General features: G+C 36.7%; 1 protein-coding gene across 1 annotated transcript in view; it reads right to left on the bottom strand.

The window, feature by feature from the left end:
- FAT3 (FAT atypical cadherin 3) overlaps nt 1–23,499 on the bottom strand; it is a 603,882-nt gene that overhangs the window by 146,725 nt on the left and 433,658 nt on the right. The gene's annotated exons all lie outside the window — the stretch shown is intronic.

Below are 23,499 nucleotides of genomic sequence, written 5' to 3'. Positions count from 1 at the left end.
GTTTTTCATGCTGTTTAATGGACTATTTCTCCACCTGGGCATTAATGGAAGTTTATTCTGCTGTTTTTCCAGAAAGATGGTTTATTATGTAAAAGTCTCTTTTTAGCTTGTTGCAAAGAATATGCTTTTCTTTTGGTTTCCAGTAGTTGTCATCTAAGACTCTTGGATCTCTACTTTATATAAAGCCTTAAATATACTTTGAAAAAAAAAATTTGTAGATATGTAATCATGCTCGCTACCCTAAATTTCAGTCCCTAACAGTGTCGGTGACAGTTTCGGCAGTATTTGCTCAGATTTCTCTGGACCTCTCCAGTAATTGGTCTCCAAGGGTATGGGATGGGGCCCTCTTGATTGGGAGTTGCAGGCTGCAGCTCAGCCTCTGTTTTGCAACCGTGGCTGGTAAAAATCAACTGTTATTTTTCTGCCGTCCCCCTTCTCTGCTCTCTCCCTTGATGACTAGGCACTGCCGCTGGCCGGCTGCGGGGAACTCACAGCTTTCCCAGGCAGGGATGTTCAGGGAAGTCGCCACATCTTCTCCCCTCCCCATCCCCCTACAAGGAGCTCCTGTGGCTAGGTATCTTCTTTATTTCTCCCAGTCCACTGCCAGACACCTGGGGTTCTGACCTGTGGTAGCTCTTATGTACAGATCCCACGCTCAGATGTGCTGGTGTGCAGTTTGGGTGTTTTTTGTTGAGTTGTAAATGTTCAGCTTATTGTTGTTTCAAGAGGAGAGATCTGGGGACATTTCTCACTCTGCCATGTTTCCAAAGATCTGCTCATCAACATTTTAAGCATGATCTCCCAACAAACCAGCACCTACTCTTCCTTTTTCTATTTTTTTTTTGTACAGATATTTTACCTCTTATTTCTGGAATAAACATACCTTATTCTTTAATCTCCTTACCTACCTGACCATTTTTTTTTCATTTTTGGATACTTTTCCAAGTAAACAAATATGTTGCTTTTTAAAAAAATTAAGAGACTTAATTTCTTTTAGAGTAGTGTTAGATTTATAGAAAAGTTGATTGAAAAGTATAGTTTTCACTTACCCTTTCTTCCCCTCCTCTCAATTTTCCCTATTACTTATATCTTGTATTAGTGTGCTGCATTTGTTACAATTGATGTACTGATATTAGTATATTAACTGAAATCCCTTATTTACTTTAAGGTTCAGTGTTTGTGTTGTAGTCTCTGGGCTGACAAATAAATAATGACATGTATCCACCATTTCAGTATCATATATATTAGTTTTATTGCCCTAAAAGTCCCCTGTGCTCTACATATTCATCCCTCTCTCCTTCTCTGCAAAATCCTGGTAACCACTGAACTTTTTACTGTCTCCAAAATTTTCCCTCTTCTGGAATGTCATATAGATGAAATCATACAGTATATGAACTTTTCAGATTAGCTTCTTTCACTAAGCAATGTGCTTTCAAGTGTCCTCCATGTCTTTTGAAGCTTGATAGCTCATTTATTTTTATTATTTAATAATATTTCATTGTCTGGATTTAGCACAGTTTATCCATTCACCTACTGAAGGACACATTGCTTCAAAGTTTTGGCAATTACAAATAAAGCTGTTATAAACACCTGTGTTCTGGTTTTTGTGTGGACATAAACTGTCAACTCATTAGGATAAATTCTAAGAAGTATGATTGCTGGATCCTATGTTTAATTTTGTAAGAATTTTCCAAACTGTCTTCCAATGTAGCTGTACCATTCTGCATACCCACCAGCAATGAATGAAGTTCCTGTTGCTTCACATCCTCACCAGCAAACACTGTTAACTGTGTTTTGGATTTCAGTCATTCTGATAGGTGTGTAGCGTGTATCTCATTGTTGTTTACCTCCTCTGTTTTTCAAGCTCAAGTGTTCTTGTAATACCCTCAGAACTCTCTTATACCAAGTGCTGATGTTCTTGAATTAGAGAACCTCTATGATTACTAAGATTTTCAGAAATCTGCATGCAATGCAATGACCATTAAGTGCTTAATCAATATTTTGTTAATCATAATATCATTTGTCAACCAAGTTATAGTTAAACAAGTTTATGACATAAACTTAATATAGCTTAGACATTATTCATACTAGATATTCCTTAGATTTGATATCGTCAATAACTGCAACACATCTGACTCTCAGGTTCAAACATAACCCTCTGTGATAATCATTTCCTACCCTTCTTGCCTACCTCTTCTAGTATTCCTGCTCAAACCAGCACAGTTACAAGATCCCATAACCACTGGATTTTCCATATGTTCACTATCCACCACAATCTTCATTCATCTCCCTCCTTACTCAGCTTGGATTCCCCTCTAGAGTATTCAAGGACATTTTACTTCTTTCTTCTGGATAAACATTTTTTACTCCTTCAGTACTGGATCATTCACTTAGGAACAAAAATATGCCTTCATAGTAGTCACCTTGAAAACAAAAACAAAAAACTTCCTTAACTTGAACCTTTTTGTTGTTGTTGTTATTGCCTCATTTCTTCACTCTCTTCACAGCGAAACCTCTCAAAAGAATTGGTGCTCCTTGCTATCTCCATTTCCTAACTTCCCCCTCCCATTCAACTGAGCTTTTGCCTCTGCAATTCCATTGAAACAGATCAATGTCACCAATGCCATGCACGAGCCAAAACCAATGTTCCATTCTGTCTTCATCTTACTTGACTTCTCACTACTTCTGACACCTTCAACTCTAGCCATTTTGAAACACTGTCTTCTCCAAATTTCTAAGGCACCATTGCTTATACACTTTCCTCTTGGCCTTTGCTACCTCTCCTTTTGCAGCCTTATTATGATGTTGGACTGCCCAGAGCTTTGAGCCCTTTCCTCTGTTCTATCTATATTTTCTGTCTCGTGGCTTCAAAAATTATTCATATGGTGATGACTCGCAACTTCAGATCTCCAGCCTGGAATCTTTACCTAGAGCCCCAATTCCTAGTGTAAAATCCCTTAATGCTTTCCCATTACAGCTGGAGTAAAAGAAAGTTTTCTTTTTTTAAATACAGAGCTTTTCTTAACCATGTCTTGTAAGGCCCCTACATAAACTGACTGTCTTCTAACTACTTCCCCAATTCCATCACTTGCTGCTATCTTACCCATTTACTTGGTTCCAACTACTTACAGTGGCCTTCTTTCTGCCCCTGAAGCATAGCAAATTCATTCCCATTTAGGGCCTTTGTACTTGTTATTGCTTCGGCATGCAAATCTTAACCCCTACCTGCCATCTTCCTTTCATTTAGGTCATAATTCAAATAGAACCTCTCCTCAGAGGCCATTTACTGACAACATTTGTTGAAGCAACTGCCCTAGCCACACCACTATATTATTCTATTTCTTAACATGTTTCGTGTCCACCTAATTCCACTTTAATACAAGCTATAAGAAGACAGGCACTGTGACTGTCTCATCTCTGCTAGATCCTCAGTGCCCAAACAGTACATGGCACAGACTAGATGCTCATTATATACATTTGGTGCCAGCTGACATTATTTCATTTAACTGCTAAAAACAAGTGTTACATAGCCTTTAATATTTAGTTCAAGTGACTGATTTTTCTACCCTAATTCCCAGGGCAATGTCAGGCTCTGCTTCCTCTGGTGCTTTTGTAGTTTTTGGTACAGACCTCTTTTTGAATCCTTATCCGTGCTCATTGTTATTGTTCATATAATTTGCTATAGTAAGAACTTGTTGTATCCCTAGCATATAATCCAGTGCCTGATACATATTAGGCACTCAACTATGTGGGGGTCCCACTGACATAAGTGATACAACTGAATCTCAACTTGCTTCTCTCTTCCAATCAGAGACTATCTTTTTTCTTTCTTTCTCCCATAAGTAGCAGGTAGATTCCCATATACACGGTTACAGCTGTTACGAACTTTCACCATAATTAAACTAGTGATGTTCCCCAATGTATTAAAATATCAGACACTCATAGAATGCTTTGGAGGCTGGAAATTTTCACACTGCTTCCAAAGGTTAAATTTATTGCAAGGAAGTTACAGAAAATTTGTGAGTTAGGGAACTACCTTGTTAGGTAGTAGCACCTGTTAAAGAGATGCTTTCCAGAAAAGAGAGTGATGTGTTTACAAGTGCTGCTCTCTTAATCAAATGTCATACTAAAGCAACAATTTAACACCAGAAAAGCTTTAAAAAACTGACTTAAAGAATATGAAGAAACATTTACTTACTCTTAAAGCAATCATCAAGTACCTTCAGGTTCAATTTCTTGCACATGTTTTTATCACATATATCCAAGATCCAAATGAGGAGTTTCACTGTATGGGCTCCCTTGCAGCTAAAACATAATGTACCAAACTCAACTCACCATCTTCTCTCTCAAACCACATCTGCTTATTTTATCCAGGAACCACCATGCTCTCATTTACCTAAGCTTATAATTGGTTGTAGGCTCTCCCCTCTCCTTTTCATATTGTCGTTTCTTCCTTCCAAAGGCTGACATCCATGCCTTCATTTGTTTCTATTGCTCTCCCCTATGCTGGTCTATAGTCTATAGTTTGATAACTAAATAAAAATCACAATAACTGGTATTCAAGTCTCAAGTCTTTTCCTCATCTAGGACACTATCACTTTGTAGATAAGAGATCACCAAGACTACCAAATTCCTGGACCTTAAAACATGATCCTTGGGCTAGTAACTCCAGAATATATCAAGTTCACTTGAGTCTTCACCTTAAACTTTCAAGAATAGAGAATTATCTTATTAATCTATTAGTGGTTACCAAGCACTGTTTCTTCTAGTGGCTCCAAGTTGTATCCTACTTCTAATACGGCACACGAAGCCTGCTGACATCCAGCTTTGCTCCTCTATCTTCATTACTCTTGTGTTCCCACTGTCCCTATCCCTTTCCACACTACATGTCTCACCTTCCTCTAGGTTCCAGCCAACCATCTGTCCCTCAACAACCTGTTTTTTATGTCTGTAACACTCTGCTCAGTTTCTACCTGGGACTAAATTCCAATCATTTTCAACATTAAATTCAGTGGTTTTATCTCCTTAGGGAAGCTGTCTTTCTTTACCTCTCTAGCCTCTAAGTCAAGTAAACCTGTGATCCCTTGGATGGAATATATCAAACTATCCTGGAAGGTGTGTTTACTGTCAACTTTTTCCTCACTGAATCACGAGTTAAATCTTTGAGGGAAGAAATAATATTTTATTCATTTTTGTGTCTCCAGACACATAGCAGATACTCAAAATATGCTTACTGAATGAATGAGTGATGGACAAAAAAAATACACATTCAAATCGCATCTTACTTTCAGGAGCACAGATTGAGTCATTTCACTTCCATAAGTCCTTCTTTATGATTTAAATTCTATTTCAATCTTTCAATGAATAGATTCCTATGGCATCTGGCCATTATCTGGTTACAATTAAATTATATATTGCCTTTATCCAAGTCTTGCTTCCTCATTCCTGAAAGACAGGTCTCTTACACCTTTCTAGAAATTCTATACCTATCACAAAAAACAATTAGTAAATTGATGAATTAACTGGGTAGAAAAATAGATCCCCAGATGACAAAAGTAAAGCCAATGGAAAAACTAACTGAATTCAGAAGGCACAATGATTCTGAGGAAGGTGACAGGGAACTACACGCAACTGAAATTTATGATCTATAACTTGAATATGAAACTGTGAACAATACAATTAAAGTCATTTATTCCACAAACACTTATTACGTGATTTTTATATGCTGCCATTATGCTAGGTACTGGTATTATGTCCTAATTTAATTTACTGAGGAGACCGAAATAACATCCTCAAATTATAAAAAACAAATCTTCTACTAGAGACATAAAGAGAGGATGCAGACAAAGGAGCAACCAACTGTACTCTTGGAGTTCTTTTCTTGTGCTAGATGCTTTTCTTCTCCCAAAATTATAAAGCTGAGGCCTCACAGAAATCCTTAAGCCACCAGAGAGCAAGCCACTTTCATTACCCTAGATTTGAGGTGATATGAAAGCCATTTGTTCTGCACGGTTATCAAGAAGTAAGAGGAAATCTGGATTACTGGAATGATGCTGGATCTCCTGGTTTTTAAATAAATGTTTCGTAAAGCCTGCACCTCTGTGCTCTCCAGTGGGAAGAGCTGAGGACATCTGTGAGATGGAGAGAAAAGCTGGGTGCTGTTGATCTGTGCCAGCGTTTCTTAACATGAGCAGTGCTGACATTTGGGGTCACAGAATTCCTCACTATGTGGGTATATCCTGTGCATTTGGGGATGTCCAGTAGCATTCTTGGCCGCTGTCTACTAGATGTCCGTCCTGTCCGGGTTCCCTCACCCCTCGCTATTGTGACAAACAAAAAATGTCTCCAGACATTACCAAATGTCCCATGGGGGAAAACTGCCCCTACCTGAGAACCAGTGATCAATGCCATGCTTTGGAAATATTTCTGGTTTAAGAATAACTGGAAAGCGAACCATCAATTAGTTCTCTTGTATGCATTTCCATATTCAATGGAAACATATTTCCTCTCTTAATGACCTTGACTAGAGTTTTTTTTTTTGACATAGTTATTTACAGATTATGTATGGATAGTTATGTCAATCATATTATACATGCAGTTTCATCTCTGGTCTTTCGTTTATTTATTTTTTTTAACAAATTCTAAATATGTACGACTTCTCTTATTAATATGGATGACTCGCCTTCTACTATTAGTTAAGATAAAACACTGGTGATCTCAAAGTCTGGACTCTGATAATCCTTAGATTTCTAAAAACGACTACCCAGGAATAAAAGCTCTGGAACACTGCAGGAACATAAAAACACTCCTTGAAAATGTTAGAGTCCCAAAGGCTACATCTAATGAATTTGGGGTGTTCGATCCTCCTGTATAGAGGCACAGGAATGTCATGACTGGCCAGCATGTTCTCCCAAAGGCTGAGAACCCCGAGATGTGCAGCAGGTGACAGGAAAACTGCAAGAATAAAAATAAAGAGGAGAAAAGAAAAGAGAAGTGGGGAGACCAGCCTTCGTTGAGGCAGTGGTGAGCAGTCACAGAACAGCAAGCAGTAGGCAGAGAGAGGCTAAGAGTCTACAGGTGAGACAAGAGACAGACATACGTGGGAAGTTTAGGATGTCACCAAAGATCATCTCTAGTGTGTGAGAAAAACAGAAAGGGCCCCTACACAAGATATACACTAGAGGCCCCTGCCCCTTCACCAGTGCCCATGTGGCCTTTGGTCTGCACCTGCTCCTGCAGCTCAGCCTCATCACCGGCAAAGCCTGCTGTGATGACGCTCAACTCTGTCTCTCCGTTTTGGCAGGCAGAGACTGTGCTTTTTATTTAACAGAATTTTTGATTACAAACAAATTTAAAATAAAAAGTTCTAGCTACCACATCCTCCTCTCATTTCAGATCACGTCTTTTTTTTTTTTTAAAGCACCATTACGACTCTAGCAAAATAATTATTTGTGTAATTTTTATTTAATGTTTCTCTTCCTTGACTGTAACTCCCATAAGTTTAGGGGCAATGTTTGTCTCAGTCACCACCGTATACTCAATTTTCTAGCTAGTAACTTTAGGCACTTAATATTTGTTTTTGTTTAAATGAGTCTTTCATTATCCAGGTTTTTTTCTCTGAGGGCACCAGATATCAGAAGAAAGCTAAATTGCTAAAGATCAATATGCTGAAATAAACAATGTTCAGAATGACCAGTTTGCCAAAGCCAATGTGCTAAAAATCAATGTGCTAAATTTACTCAAACATTTTTTCTTGTAACTGTTTACAAAGTTAATGAAAATTCATATTACATTCGGTGGTTTTAATAGTTTTTAAAGATTTTAGGGAAGCGTAAGATGACTATTTTTCTATTTTGTTTTAAGCGCACCATTTTAGTGAATGTTTACTTTATTGAGAGTTAAGAACCAGAGGGATTTGGACTTCTACTGAATAGATTTAACATTTGATAGTTTCTTGATCTTTTGAGTAATTTCATCTTATTTCCCTTCTATTGCAATGGACAGTTTTCACTTTGCATGTTGGAGCTGTCTGCCCACTGCTACCAAATTGACAGCTCCCATTTATTATATGTCCTAGTTGCTAGGTAATAACAGATGAGCTTATCATTTGAGAGGGAAAGATTTTAGACATTCTAGATTTCTCTAGTTGTTTTTGAATGTTGTTTACTATTATTTTAGAGTTTAATCATTCTTATGTTTTCAACCAGAGTGACTTATCAGCCTTAATCTGGTGCTTCTGGCAACTCTCTCGTTAAATTTATTGTCATGTGTGAAGAGGTTGTTTTGAGCATCTCAGTATTTTATCACTCCTACCAATGACTCAAAGGGTATATCAGCTTAAGATTTGTATTTCTAACAAAGAGTAATCAAAATTTCACCATTTTCTATTGATATGGTTGCTCTGGATCTTCCCTCAGCAAATTTAGATGTATGATGAACATGCAGGAAACTAATGTCATCCTGAATTGTGGTTTTGGACTATAAATGTTTAAGAAGATTAAACATATTGACAATGAAATCACCTATGATCCTTAGCTTTTGAGAAATTAAATATCCTTAACATGCTGGACATAGGGAAAAAAAAAAAAAAAAAAGAAAAACCCTGAACTAGAACTTAGAAATTGTCAAAGCTGTTAAAACAATTCTATCCAATGTGAAGTTCTGTAAACTTTGTCACTGTTATTTTAGTAAATTTAATGAAGTGACTTAAAGCTCTAGATAGCAGAATTAGTTTGGTAACTGAATAATTTTTATTCAATTGAATAATCTTTAAAAATTTCTAATTTTTAAAAATTAAAAATAAAGTAAACAGTCTACTAGTAGAAGGATAGTGGAGAGATAGAAAGTCTCTCCAGTGTGCCACTCTGGCAAGGCTTTTGTCACTATTCCACACTTGATTCAGAAATGTTGAAAAGAGTCTCTATGTATCTCTGCCTTGAAGAAAAAATAAAAGCTCTTTATAATCTTAAATGTATATACCACTAAGAAACTTCCCTAGTACTTTTATCAGAAAAATCTCAGTGGTATCTGAGGCAACAGATTATAGAAAGAAAATGGCCATTTAAGATACCTTTTAAGATGCCAGACTTCCATACCTATAGAATCGGCTAAAAAAAAACCTTCTAAAGTAAAAAAGGTCTTCTGTTTTTTCCTTCTATCAGGTAGCTTGGAAGCAGGCATTTAATTTGATACCATCACATTGGGAACTGTGTTTATAGAGAATGGATGCCTAAGAATAGGAAATCAAACTGAACATTACACTTTGAGTAGGCAGTTAAGGGGATAGATTTTCTATTTGAGAGACATGCTTGAACCCAAAGAGGATTTTCAAAGTTGGATTGTAAAAATTTTTAATGGCTGTAGACAAAGTTCTTTGGTTCTGGGTTGAATGTTGTGGAGTTCAGTGGTTTTTCTGGCTAGACCTGGGCATTCTGCTCTCCACATATAAGGAGGAGACCCCTCTCAGAGGGACAATTTGCTAGTCGGATGATGATTTAACAAGGTTGTGAGATCATATCTGGCAATTTCCCACTACCTGCTGCTGATTTTCCTTTTGATGGCTAGCTTAACTAAGACTGTATATTTTATCAACTTCTTTTTTACATTAGTCAATAGGTTTTAGGGTGTTACTTCCCACTTGGGTCTCATTGTGTTTCTTGTTGCATTCATGTGAACACTCTGGTTCACTTGAAAACTTTTCCCATCGTTGCAAGAAAAGTTCTAGCTGGCAAATGACCAGATATGGAACATAAATCATAGTGTGGTTGATCCTCAATAACCCAATGTGTACTAACTGCAGCATAAATTAATACCATCTTGGGATCCCCCTGCTCCACGAGCATTAGCGTCCTATTTAATGGTGTGCAATTTAGGAACACAAAAAAATTTATGTCAAATGAATCCGTGGAGAAACTGAAAAGCAAAATTTAAACAATTTTAGCAATAGCTGCTGTTATTCCTGTCACTTCCAGTAGGGTGATTAATCCAAAATTTAATACACATGCACTATTATGACTATGTATTAAACAATCATCTTCATTATGAGACCTATTTAATTAAAATGGAAGGAATAAATTGGATTGCACTAAATCAGATTCAAGTAAATTATTTGTCATGGTGGACTGTAAAATGGCCAAAAAATTTTGTAGCTCCCCGCATGAAGAGGTGAATTCTATCTCCCTACCATTTGAAGCTGGGCTACCTTGGTGTTCTGGACTGAATGTTTGTGCCCACTCCCATTCATATGTTGAAATCTAATCCCCATTGTGGTGATATTAGGAGGAGCCTTTGGTAAGTGATTCGGTCGTGAGGGTGGCATTAGTGCCCTTCTAAGAAGAGACCAGAGAACTTGTTGGCTCCATGTCATTTATGTGAAGATACAATGAAAAGTAGGCAATCTGTAACTCAGAAGAGGACTCTTACCAGACCCCAACAATACTGGCACCCTGATCTTGTGATCTTGAACTTTACAACCAGTCTGTGGCACTTTGTCATAGAAGCCCAAGCTGACTAAGACATTTGGTGACATGTTTCGACCAATAAAATGAAGTGGAAGTAACACAGTGCAGGTTCTGATTCTGAGCCTCAAGAGGCTTTTGTGGTTTCTGTTCTTTGTGGTTTCTGTTACCCTTAAATCTTGAGATCACTATGTCACCGAGCTAGAAAATGAGAGGCCACATGGAGGAAACCAAGCATCTCAGAAGCTAGTCTGCTACCTGCCAGACATAGGAGTCTATCCTAGATCAGACAACCTTCTTGTCAGCTGACCAAAATCTCTTAAAAAAGCCCAGCAGAGATTAGCCCAGCCAGCCCAGACAAGATGAACAACTCAGCAATTCACAACATTGTGAGCTAAATAAAATGGTTATTGTTTTAAGCCACTAAGTTTTGTTACCTGGTAATAGGTAATTGATGCAATTGTGTTTTATATTTTACACCTTTGGCTCTCCAGGAGCAGTTCCTTTCACAATGGAACTCAACACACACCGCCAAATGGCATGCACATCAACAATGCATCATGTGCGTCATGAGATGGAGCCATAGCCACGGCCAATACATAATTTTCAGAAAACTCCTTAGGCAGTTGATGTTTACTCTTTAATGTTACAATTACTATTTGCTTCAACTGAAGGTTTATTAGGATCACTGATGCCTTTAAAATATATGTAAATTAAACCATTTTGCAAGGACACACCTTTTTAAAAAGTCAGCTTTATTAAGATATAATTTATATGCCATAAAGTTCATTTGTTTGAACTGTGCAATTAAATGATTTTTAGTCTATTTACAGAGTTGTGCAATCACTAAAACCTATTTTTTGAACATTTTCATCACCCTAAAAGACACAGCTTTTTCCTTCTATTTTTCTTTTACTGATAGCTGATAAGACCCTTTACTATCCATTTAATTTGTAATAACATTTCTTGCATTTTTCCAATTAGCCCATATTGCAACATACGCACTGTGCCTTGTTACTAAAACCATGCTATGGCATTTAGAATCCTGGACTATCACACAGAAATCCTAAGAGGATAATAAATGCTGACTTTGAGTACTATTTACATTAAAGGAGCTTATTCAGCATATTTTCAACTCGAATCCCTGGTATAGTTTAATAATTCATTTTTTAAAATGCAAAGAGAGAGAAAAAGAGAGAGCAAATATAGATGGCTATTAAGACACTTCAAATTGCTGTTAACGAGATGGAGAAGAGTTAAGTTCCAGAAGCTGAAGCGTGCAATCCAGAAATGGACATGAAGAAAATGGGATAAATGAATAGAGTTAGGAAACACTTTTACTATTCTCTCAACGAGTATGCAACACTATCAGATTAAAAGTCATTCCTCACCAAATGCTTCGCAGTTCAAGAGACATTTCCAAAACATATCTCTGACTATATGGTAAAATTTGGCAGGAAAATAGATTCATTTTATAGAAACTAACTCTGTAGCTCACTTTATGTGTACCACCTATTTCTTAAAGAAAAAGTTAATTGGGTTACATTTTAAAATTATTATTTTTTTTAATCCATTTATCTAAAGAATATTTTTTTAATTTTTCAATTACAGTTGACATTCAATGTTATTTTGTATTAGTTTCAGGTATACAGCACTGTGGTTAGACATTTATATAATTTATGAAGTGATCCTCCAATAAGTTTAGTACCCACCTGGCATTATACATAATTATTACAAAATTATTGACTATGTTTCCTATGCTGTATTTCACATCCCTGTGACTATTTTGTAATTACCAATTTATCCTTCTTAATCCCTTCACTTTTTTCACCCAGCCCCTTCACCACCTTCCCATCTGGCAACCATCAGTTTGTTCTCTGTATCTATGAGTCTATTTCTGTTTTGTTTGTTCATTATTTTGTTATTTAATTTCCGCATGTAAGTGAAATCACATGAATTTCTCTGTCTGACTTATTTCCCTTAGCATAATACCCTCTAGGTACATCTATGTTGTCACAAATGGACCACTTCTTTATCTAGTCGTCTGTTGATGGGCACGTAGGTTGCTTCCATTTCTTGGCTATTGTAAATAATGCTGCAGTGAACATAAGGGTGCATATATCTTTTTGAATTAGTTTTGGATTTCTTTGGCTAAATACCCAGAAGTAGAATTGCTGGTTCATTAGGTACTATTTTTAATTTTTTAAGGAACCTCCATACTGTTTTCCACAGTGGCTGCACCAATTTGCAATCTCACCAATAGCGCACAAGGGCTGCCTTTTCTCCACATTCTCGTCAACTTTGGTTGTTTGTTGATTTACTGATGATAGCCACTCTGACAGGTGTGAGGTAATATCTTATTGTGGTTTAATTTGCATTTCTGATAATGACATCTTTTCATGTCTACTGGTCATCTGTACATTCTCTTTAGAGAAATGTCTATTCAGGTCCTCTGCCCATTATTAAATTGGATTTTTTTTTCGGTGTTAAGTTGTATGAGGTTCTTTATACATTTTGAATATTAACCCATTATCAGATGTATCATTGGTGAATATATTCTCTCATTCAGTAGGTTGTAAATGGTTTTCTTTGCTGTGCAAAAAATTTGAGTTTGATGTAGTCGCATTTGTTTATTTCTTCTTTTGTGTCTCTTGCCCGAGGAGATAGATCAGAAAAAATATTACAAAGAGCAATGTCAGAGAGTTTACTATCTCTTTTTTTCTAGGAGTTTTATGCTTTTGGGTCTTACATTTAAGTCTTTAATCCATTTTTACTTTTTCTCATACATGGTGTAAGAAGGTGGTCCAGTTTCGTTTTTTGGCGAGTATCTGTCTAGTTTTCCAACAAATATGGTGTAAGAAGGTGGTCCAGTTTCATTTTTTGGCGTGTATCTGTCTAGTTTTCCAGCAACATTTATTGAATAGACTGTCTTTACCCCATTGTATATTCTTGCCTCTTCTATCATAGATTAACTGACCATGTAGGCATGGATCTATTTCTGGGCTCTCTATTCTGTTCCATTGATCTACGTGTCTGTTTTTTTTTTTTTTCCTGTTAGTACTATAGTTTGATATCTGGTAGCATGATACCTCCAACTTTGTTCTTTTTTCTCAAGATTGCTGTGGCTATTTAGAGTCTTTCATGGTTTTATATAAATTTTAGGATTATTTGTTCTACAAAACACATTGGTATTTTGATAAAGATTCCATCGAATCTATAAATTCTTTTGGGTATTATGGAGATTTTAATGATGTTTATTCTTCCTATCCATGAACACACTATATGCTTCCATATATTTGTATCTTCTTCAATTTCTTTCCTCAATGACATATAATTTTCCACGTACAGATCTTTTACCTCCTTGATTAAATTTATTCCTAGACATATTTTTATTGATGCAATTGTAAATAGGATTGCTTTCTTAATTTCTCTTTCTGATAATTCATCACTGATGTATAAAAATGCAACCAACTTCTGAATATTAATTTTGTATTCTGCTACTTTACTGAATTCATTTATCAGTTCTAACAGTTTTTTGGTGGAATCTTTTTAGGGTTCTCTAAATATTGTATCATATTATCTGCAAAGAATGACAGTTTTACTTCTTCCTTTCCATTTTGGATGCCTTTTATTTCTCTTTCTCATCTGATTGCTGAAGTTAGGACTTCCAATACAATGCCAATTCTTGCAGCAGCCTCCACTAGAGCCTTTTCATCAGGTGAAGATGCACAGTACTCCAGCAGGAAGGGTGCAAGGTTGGATCGCCAGGGACCATCGCCAATGTCATCAGTCTGAACATTATTAATCTGTACAGTGTGAGAGAAACTGACTGATTTAAAGAAATATCATGTTCTTAATTAGTTTAATTTCATTTCCATGTCTGGTTCTAAAAGAACAACTGGATATAAAATGAGATAAGTTGTTAAAGTGGGATAAACTACTAAGGTTAGTTAAGTTTCCAGCTGAAGAGTCTGGTCTTTTGGATACAAGTGGACGATTGATTTCCTGGTATTTTACGCCATTACTTGAACATTCCTGAAATTGCATCTTGCTTTCTGTTAAGTGTATCACTTTCATCTGTAAACACATACTCCACCTATCCAAGGTCTTCATTCAAATCAGAAGTATTGACTTGAGCTTTCTGATCAGATCCTTCATGACAGAGATAAAGATTCCAGCCAATAAAAAAGTGGTCCAAGAAATTTCTGTTTCAACTGTCATATAATGAAATTGGAATCATGAAATTGTAGAGTACCAGAAAGGCAAGGAAGTCTGAAATAAACCTCAGAATCTTACTAATATTTCTTTGATGTTCTGCTTTTTGGTTTTACCAAGGTTGGTCTCATTGTTTTCCAGTTTGCCATTTATATTTTAAGACAGTATTGATGATGGCTTCAGAAATAAGCATTATTAGATAAGTTATCTAATAATGTGTTCAATGACTTTTCCACTGCAGATCGTTTCTGTGACTTGCTCTTGTAATTTAATGCCATCTTAGTTTCCACTCTGGTATATGTAGCAACACCAAAAATTCCATTTGTGTTTTTAAATCTGTCTCCATGGAAGCAAGAGACTCTCTGGCCCCAATTTCTTCCATTTGTTGAGTTATTATCCTTTATCCCATGAATCTGTACAAGTCTGCTACTAGTTGCTGACATTCTATCACAGCTTCAAGAGTGTCCAAATTGGCAAATGTTTGTAATATTGTTGTTTCTGGAACTGTCACCTGTATTGTCAGGTTAGTTTCTCCATCTGAACTAGCAGTTGTAATATGACAAGAACCATCAAGTCAATCTGAGGACAAAAGCACCAAATCTGCAGAGAAAATCTCATCTTTGGATCTTTAAACAATATCACCCACCCAAATGTTTTTTGATCTAGTTTTTACAAGGCTGCGACTTCAAACAACATTAAAAACAAGCTCCATTTACTTCATTATCTGAGTTATGTCAGAACCAATTTTCATGTCCCTGCTTTATGGCGGTTACTGTTATCACAAAGAATAATGGAAGTCCACCAGTAATTGAACTATTAGGTGTATCAATCATAAGCAGAACCAAAAATATGGTAAGAAAATAAAAGTTTGCCACTCTTTCTAAATTGTTCAAATAAGTTTTTTTAAAAATAAAATTCCATACAGTATCCTTAAATTAATGCAGTTATATATAAATTTCTGAGGTGTGTAAAGGACAGACTGAGGAAACCTGTTAACTATGTAAACGTGTCACTTCGATGTGGTGAGTGAAAATCCAGCTGCTGCTAGACCCAGCACCACGTGCCCCCACCATCCCTGTCCCCGTTGCACAAGATTAGGGGGCTGAGGCACTGCAGGTGGAAGCCCAGGAACCAGAGGGGTAAGCAGGGGAAAGTTCTGCTTGCTGCCACCTCATTCCCTGTACTGGGTCCCCATCTCGTTGCACTGGCCCTGAGGTCCTACAGGCGCAAGCCCAGTGCCACTGGCCTCGAGGCAACCACCTTTATTGTTGACCACTGTCACCCTAAGCACTGCCACAACTCCAACCCTACTCTCTCCTGCCTGGCCTCCCTGCCCCTCTCCCCCAACTCCACACCCTACCCTGATAAGTAAATGTTTTTTAAAAAGATAATTCCAGGTGCTAAGTGCTTGCAATGAAGACACTTTCAATAAAAAGTAATAAAGAGCCCGACTCCATTTTTTTGACTTCTGACAGCTTTCAGAACCCACTGTGCTCTCTTCCGCCTTTGCCCCACATCTGGTCAAGCAAAGAAGAAAGCTCAAGTACTCCCACCTTTGGTGTGGACAAGAAGTGCAAACTATGTCAGCACCAGCTCGACGGCAGGAGCCCTGACTCCAGCTGCAGCCCCAACTATTATATAACTCCTAGCCAGTCTCCTTTCCCCACATTCTCAAGCCATTTTTGGACCAGTGAGAGTTCACTCTGCTCTCTCCACAAAGTACATTATTCAAGTAATAAACCTTTCATATCCTCTTGGTGAATGTGTGGCATCACATCTTGGCATTCGAACCAAAATTTGGATAGAGGATCCATTTTGCCTCCGAGGAGCAATCACATCATGAAAACAAGGCAAAGACTCTGGATGACAAGCACAGTAAGAACAGAAGCAAGGTCTCTGGGGACCTAGACTCAGAAATTGTACAATGTTACTTTCGCTGGTTACAGCAAGTCACCAAGACAAGTTTCTACCTCTTGATGGGAGAAGCTGCAAACTCGTGGCCATTTTTATAATCCATATTGATTATCTAGCTGAATCCAGTTTGACATCATCTAGTTACCCCTTTCATTATAATGTCCCTATCACACTGAGCATTGAATCTGCATAAGCTAGACACTGAAATAATGGTTGTAGAAGTGGACTAAAATCAATTTTGAGTTAAGAACAATGTAATAGCTAAAGCATAGGAGTAAAAAAATAGTCTGTCATAAAACATTTTGAAAAAATCTTCCATATATGTTCATACATCATCTCATATGTCATTCACATTTTTCAGTCATTTTGAACACAGCAGTATCAAACTTAGGTCTCTTGTCAGGTGTGTGACAAAGCCATTCCAGATAATTCTGACATTCTAATAACATAATTAGACATCTGATCTGTAGAAGGGTGAGTCATCTGAGCCTCCTGACAGACCCGTGAGATGGGGTAAAAAAGCTCACCTTAGAAAGTACAAGTGCAATGTACACATTTGCATGTTAGCATGAATGTATGTTAGCTGAAGTGCTGAATAGGTTCCCCCATTGGAAGGCAAATAGGTGTATTTGATTATGGATATTGCTGTTTTCTCTTGTCCTCAAAATGCCCTTCTGCTTTTGCATTCATTGAGAAAAATACTGACTGTGCTAGGTATTATAGACAATGAAACATGCACAGTTTTTGCCTTGAAGAAGGAAATTTACAAGTTGATATATTGCTGTATGCAAGGCATTCTGCTAGTCTGTCTACATATGCTTTCTACACAGCACTCATAAACACCCGGTGAGGTGGTGTTATTATGTTTTATAGCTGAGGATAGTGAAGCTATCATAGATTATAAATTTGCTCTAGATCATTCAGTAAATATATGGCAGAATCTTGATTCAAACCCTGGTTAACTGGAACCTATACCCAGGCTCTTTCTAGCCTGTAACAATGGGTTTCTTCCAGTTATGCCAATGTTCAATTGGTTTCTATTTTCTGTTAGAACATTTCTGAATCTCACTCTGAGTCCATCTCTGCATGATTGTGATTCAGTCAGGATGACAGGTTCATCCCAAGTACACATGCAGTGAAGAAGAGAATTAAAATACATGGACCTTAGATCAAACTCACCTGTGTTAGAAACACTACAGTTGCCAGAGTGGTAGAAAAATGCAGAGTCAAGAAATTTATGGAAATGAGTAACACTAAAACACATGTAAATTTACAACAAAAAAGATGAAAAATATCTTTCTATACTTTTTTCAGAAAATGCTTATGAAAGTCTTGTTTTTTGAACAAGACAAGAGTAGACCAATCCTGAGGATCATATTCTGATGGTGAATGAGAAGGGGCTAATTAAACAGGCAGGAGCTGGAATGATGGCCACATAACTGTATCTACAGGGAAGAAACACACATGAAGCCAAGCACACTTATGAGGTCTATATAGGTCTGCTATTGAATATCTGCTTCTGACAACTGTGGGAAATAACTACTCTGTCCTTCCCTTAAGTCTCTCATTCAGTCCCCAAGTTTGCCCATTTTCTCAAGTCTCTTTACTTTACTGATCTCTTCACCTGTGATTGGGTAGTAATCCCTTCGTACCTGGATCCGCTCCCTCTTAACTGACCGGCTTGCTCTTAGTACCTTTCTTACTCCAAAGTCTCCTTTTATCCAATAAATTATCTTTGTATACAACTTTCATCATGTCCTTTTCGTTTCTCTGTATTTCCTCACGCTTCTAGTCACAACTACTACCTCGGATTCCCCTGTTCACCACTCTTCAAATTCTACTTCCCTTGCTGGTTAGGTTACTCTTGTCACAGTCTCTCGAGAGTGCCGTATCCATCTCTCTCTATGTCCATACTTGGACCATACATGTTCTCATCTTTTATAGGGCTTCTCTTCTTATCCAAGTCTCAGGTCAAGTTTCTCATTTTCTATAAAACCTTCCCCAACAAGTCCAGCCCTTACCTCTTACAGGACACGAAAGTTGTTTCTCAAGATGAAAACATAATTTTATTATGTACTGTCCTACAGTTAATTATTGTATCACTTGTGTTATTCTGGTTTCCCAACTATAAGGGTAACCTTGAGTGTAATCACCATGTTTTATATGTTGCAAGTATTCACGTGTGCGTATGTGTGTGTGCACACATACGTATATCAATAGTTATTTATTTATTATATTAACTATAAGCTTTTAACCAAATCCCACACCAAATATTTGCATATTCTCAAAAGTGATAATTTACACAGATTTAATGTAAATTTAAATATTCCCAGATCGTTTTATTACATTTATTGATAAAATAGGTTTTTAAAAAGTAGGCTCATTGCCCCATAAGCTGCAAATGATATATAAGAAAAAGTTCAGGATTTTGTTAGATAGCCACAGCAAGTTTCCTCCTTTTAAGTAAGCAATAAAGTAACAAGAGTGTGGTTTCTAGAACAGTTGGGAATGTCCTCTCGTGGATGATTGATTGATTGATTCATTCATTCATTCATTCATTCATAAATTCCTCATTCAAAATAGTTCCAGAACACCTCTTAGTTGCCAGGTACTGTGTCCAGTATCAGGAACATTATTGGTAGCAAAACTCTCTGAGGATAGTTTCTGTTGAGCCAAAAGGAAAATGAAATTTCATAGTAGAATTATATATGGAAACTGTCAGATATTCCAAAGTCTAGCCATAGCCAAATTAGGTTGAGGGACAGACTTGGTTTTCCTGATTTAAAAAAGCTTGTTTCAGCTCTGTTTGATTTCTATTTCAACCTCTACTGTTTAATTGTCATAGATCTCAAATTTTCTCTATTTCCTTTTGTGTGTGTGTGTGTGTGTGCTGGGAGATTATGATGTGTATATAGCTTGGAGGAGGAAGTAAAGTTTCTCTGCTTTTTAAAGAATTCTTGGACAACCCCGTGGCTTTGCTCCAAAACTGTCCTGCTGTAATGGAGGATTATCTTTCATGGGTCATTACCCTCCCAAGCTTTAAGCCTTAGAATGAGCATTAAATTAAAATTCCCTGCACCTAGTAGGCAGAACATTGTGACACTCAAAAGTGCTAAATGAATTCTGAGCAATAATATTATCACCATGCATATTTATTGAGTTCAACAGGGTGCTAAGTACTGTACAGACAGATTATACAAGCAGCCTGTGCAAAAAAGCAACATCAACAGTCTTATAAGAACTCTCCCATTCATCTGCTTTAGGAACAGACACTGTAACTAGACTTGTTAGAAATAGTCTCCTCTTTTCAAAAGTATCCTCGAGGCTCTCTATGCTTTTGTTTGATTTGAAAGTGGCCGATTTTCTACAGTTACCATTTATGAATGTGGTCAAGTCTCCCAACTTCAAAATTACCATAAGAATGCTGCAGGCAATAAACTGAAGAACTTCATCTCGTTGCAACTGGAAATTATGAATGGAGTAGTCTGGGAAATCTTAAATTAGTTATAAAATATTATATACATACATGTTTTTTATTCAACTAGGGTAATATGTGTTTTCAAAATTGATAATATTGCTCTTTTTAAATAGCCTTCAATTTTCTCAAAAGAAAACATATTTGAATGCCAAAAGAACTTATAGTTCAGTTTAAAATTAAAGAGTGCAAATATTCAAAGTTAAAGCATGAAGCAAATTCCTATTTTTAACAAAGTAGACAAAAATAGAGGAAAAGTTAAAATGCAATATACCCAATATGTATGTGCAAGAACCAATATGCATGTGGATGAGCACAAAGAATAACTTTGCATATACAAAAACTAATTGAATTTCAGAATACTGACTTTCTTTATTTAAATGCCAGCCCATCAGGGTTATAAGAAAAAAAATTAAGCACTTTAGAGAAAATGGGTTAGAAACTGTCATTGTTGAGTTTAGTGTCTGACAACTTTGAAAGTAACTATAATGTAATTTCCCAAGTTGGTAGCTAAAATAATGGAACATCTGGATGCCATTGAAATGTATGACAATCAAGAAGAGAACAGAAAAGCAGTGGGAACAATGCTTTTCCTTTGCTTATACTTCTTTGTGGTTTTGAACTCTTGCTCCAAACCTCAGTTTCGGCAGTCAAGGGCAACTCCTGTCTCAAAGATTAGGAGTCCATTTCTGGGCCTACGTATCACTTCCAGCAGCTGTACTTTCTACCAGCTTGCCTTCTTAATCTGCTGTCAGACCTTTTCCCTGAACACCTGTGTGAAGTGGTGAGCAGTGTGCAGTGCCATATGCAAACTGATCAGAGTGCTGATTTCAACCTCATATGCAAGATCTGGCCTTTGGAAATGTAGGTATGTCTAGAAGATACCATTTATTAAGCAACCACAGAGTCCAGTGCATTCTATCCTTCTGGAGACAAGTGACTCTATCGTGGACGACATAATGAAGTTGAATTGCAGAGACAAATGATCCTGATACATTTGTCTTAACCAACTGGCAACCTCATAGATGGCGCTTCCTTCTAGCTTCTGGACTGGCCTTGCTATTTGTCAGATGTCTAAAGTTACATATTACATTGTTAGAAATATCTGGGCACTGGCCTATATAGCTAACATTCCTTTCAGATAACTAATTGTAACTAAATTGAGATTCTTTTTACCCTTCCTCTGTCTAATCACCATAGGGAGAAAGGAGAAACATTTTTCAATCTAATTCAGCCAATACTTACTTTGAGTCTAATAAGTATATACTCAGTGCCAAGAGGAAAACAAAAATAGTCATTAAGGATCTTGTAATCTATGGTCTCACAACAGATGCTTATTCATGAATTATATATTTAAGTTTTCACCCTCAAAAAAGGATAATTCATAGAAGCATATTATTTTTCTTGCCCTCCCTTACTAAAAACCATGTTTCAAGGCTGTCTGAAAGCAGAGTCTCTCTGAGTGCAGAGATGACTTATTCTTGGCATGCATGCTAGAGTCTTTCCAGAGTCCGTTTTACTTAACAGCCCCAAAGAGGAACTGATGTGGCATATGAAAGGGCTGCCCTTCCTTCTACTAGTTCTACTCACATCAACTGATGAGGTTTTGCTTTTAAGCACGGGAAGGCATATGTACCCTCTCAGAGACATGTCAAGCCTCAGCCACAATTTGGTTTGGATCCTTTCCCTCTTTTTACACCACAAATTGTCACCAGTAGAGAATGCAGACAGCAATGTCAAATATGAATGTTGTTTCCATGCCCACATTTGGCAAATATTTACCCAGATCTTTAATTTGGGATGTAACAGTCTATCATGTAGTAGATGATTTCTAAGGTACTGTTTAACTGAAATTTTATGATTCTGTGGGATATTTTTGTACTTTTGTGAAAAGATACTTAATAATATATCGTTTCTGTATTTAATGATGTAAGGTGAAATATTACATAGTATAAATGTTCTAAGGTGAGATATTAATATTCCACAGTATTGTGTAGATATTAATATTCTACAGTGGGAGAAAAGAGAGTAGTTCATACTTGTGGGTAAAATTTTCAGATGTCTAAGTTTATCTATTTAGATTACACATTCAGGTTTCTGATATAATATTCCAAATGACATGAGTTAATATACAGTAGTCTTTTTTTAAATGTTTCAGAGATATTTATGTAAAAATTTTCTTACACTACATATTTTTCTTTCAATAAGTGAATGCCATAAGGCAGAGTATTACAACTTCAAATCAAGGGAAGGACTTTTGCTCATATTCGTGTGCAGTCTGGTCAAGTGCCTGAAACGATCTCCTAAATGACATTAGATTATGTCCAGGGTCTTTCTTTCAGCAGATCCACAGGCACAAGAGAGGGTAAGTAAACACCTGTCTGCACAAAACCATCACTATAGCAGTGTGAACAGGGGAGCTAGGGGACTGGGCCATATCCATACAGTCTTCCAGAAGAAGTGGCAGACAGTCCATTACTTAAGGTCATTGAAAACCCTACCACGTGTAATCTCACGCAACTGAAAAAAATAACAAATTAAATGTGAGTTTGTTAATACAGAAAAATGCCATAAAATAAATGCAAAAAGGGGGTTAAAACTAATAGGTATAGTATTATTTTAATCTTTTTGACAAACTTTATGCAGGATATGTCATATGTGAGCTTATATATATAAATGCAGAAAGAAGCTCTGAAAGTTTTCACTCAAAAAGGTAAAAAGTGATCATCATTGCATGGGAAAATTATGTGTTAAATTTTTCTTCCTTTTTGCTTCTCTCTCCCTCCTTTTTTTTTCTTTAATGGGCATGTACTCCATATTACATGTTTCTGATACATCATAGTTACATGTTTCTAATTATTCTACAATTAGAAATAACTATTTTTTAAAAATCCTACCACAGGCACTATATGATTTCTAAAAGAAGAATTTTCAAATAGACTCTAATTTTCTCTTTCACTGAGATGTATATACACATGCTTTAAACCGTTAGAAATTGAGTTCACTCTTCCTTACATATTGATGTCCTTGTGATATGACAGAAAAATTTTTAAGAGTTGCTCCTGGAAGCATCACTTTTGAAGATGGGTAAATGGTTTTGTGCATGTATCAAAGCACACATCATGGGTCTGTCATGGCCTTGCACAGAGAGATTTGTAATTCTTCATCCCAAGGTGGAGGAAGCATATCCTGGCTACTGCTGATAGAGACAGAACGACATCTCCTGTTGTAAAACGTTAAATAAAAACTCCATCATATTCTGTAGCTGAAACCAAACGAACACATTTCTAATTCCTGCATTCTACAAGAGTCTGTCTATTGCAGCCCTGTCTCCCTGCTGGAAAGGCTATAAAGTTGCTTTAAATTTAACCACACATATTCTGATGTCTCTTTTACCTATTGAAAAGAGGTCTAAGGCCTTCAATGGTAATGATGGAA

This window comes from Pteropus alecto, unplaced genomic scaffold (genome assembly GCF_000325575.1).
Source record: "Pteropus alecto unplaced genomic scaffold, ASM32557v1 scaffold12, whole genome shotgun sequence".
Lineage (NCBI taxonomy): Eukaryota > Metazoa > Chordata > Mammalia > Chiroptera > Pteropodidae > Pteropus > Pteropus alecto.
Note: the sequence above shows the minus strand (reverse complement) of the source record. Positions and strands in the feature narration are given on the sequence as shown.